The sequence below is a fragment of the Corvus brachyrhynchos genome, unplaced genomic scaffold (assembly GCF_000691975.1).
Source record: "Corvus brachyrhynchos isolate BGI_N302 unplaced genomic scaffold, ASM69197v1 scaffold178, whole genome shotgun sequence".
Lineage (NCBI taxonomy): Eukaryota > Metazoa > Chordata > Aves > Passeriformes > Corvidae > Corvus > Corvus brachyrhynchos.
This window is the reverse complement of record NW_008239304.1, coordinates 379,739-380,903: the sequence shown is the minus strand read 5'-3', so window position 1 is coordinate 380,903 and position 1,165 is coordinate 379,739.

Below are 1,165 nucleotides of genomic sequence, written 5' to 3'. Positions count from 1 at the left end.
TGGCTCCTCGCGGACCCCTCACATCGTCCGTGCGCCTCCCCCGAAAGGCCGGGATGAGGGGGGCAATGCCCCGCGTGTTCGCACAGCGTAAACACAGCATGTTTACACCCTGTCACCCCATACCGGTGTTCTTCCGGGCAGCGCTGGTGCGCACACAGAAAGCGAGGGGCTCTGCGGCTGGGAATATCCAGGGTCTCCTCCCCACGTAACCGGCGCTGGAAGGATTATTCTGCATGAGTTGCTAGCTTTATGTTGGCTCATGGGTTTGGCTAGTAGGGCCGCTCTTGGGCAATGGAGCGAGGTGATGGGCTCCTGTTGGAGCCTCGTAATTAAATGGGCGTGCAGGTCAGCGAGGTTAAAACTGAATATTGACTGCATGATTTCATATTATCTTCCCTACTTGTCCAAAATTCTTCCCTTCCCTAGCCAAAACCACAGAAATGGCCGTAAAACAAGTGTGTATCAATTCTCACCTGGAATGAATGGCTGTGAATGTGACAGTGGAAAATCATGTGCTTATAGTGAACTATGTTCAGTGTAGCATAGTAAATTTGCTGTGTCACACTTTGAAATACGAAATTAGGTAAAATAGGGCCTTACAACCAAATTTAAAGTGTTGCTGGGACTAACCTGTGTTAGAATAGATGCTTCAATATTTTTGGCAACATATTGGTAAGTGGTAGTCATTTGGGTGTGAGGACTTACACATCATTTTTGAGGGTGTGAGACATCTGAAGTTTGTAGTGCAGAGTTTGTGAGAGAAATTTTCAGGTGAATTGGTGCTTTTTGCTTTTAGATGCTTTTCTTTTTGGTAGACCTGTGAAAGGGTTTATGTTCTGTATCCCTTAGCAACAGAGATACTTCTTTGCAGATACAGCTATTTGAATGAAGGATGTGTTGGTATGACAGATTTGAAAGCAGATAGTCATCAAAACTGTTTCTCTATTTAAGGAAATGTCAATATGCTGTAATGTAAAATTAAAAAAAATATTTGTGCATTATAGGAAACATACCTTTGTGAAGCATAATTAAAGAGAACTCACCAGCTGTCTCTATTGGTTTTGCTAAGATAAGTCTTTCACTGACTGATGTAAATTTGATGTCTTGTCTCTTTGGGTGGCAATCAGATGTAAACTTGCTGCAAAGTTGTCAGAGCGGGAAAGAG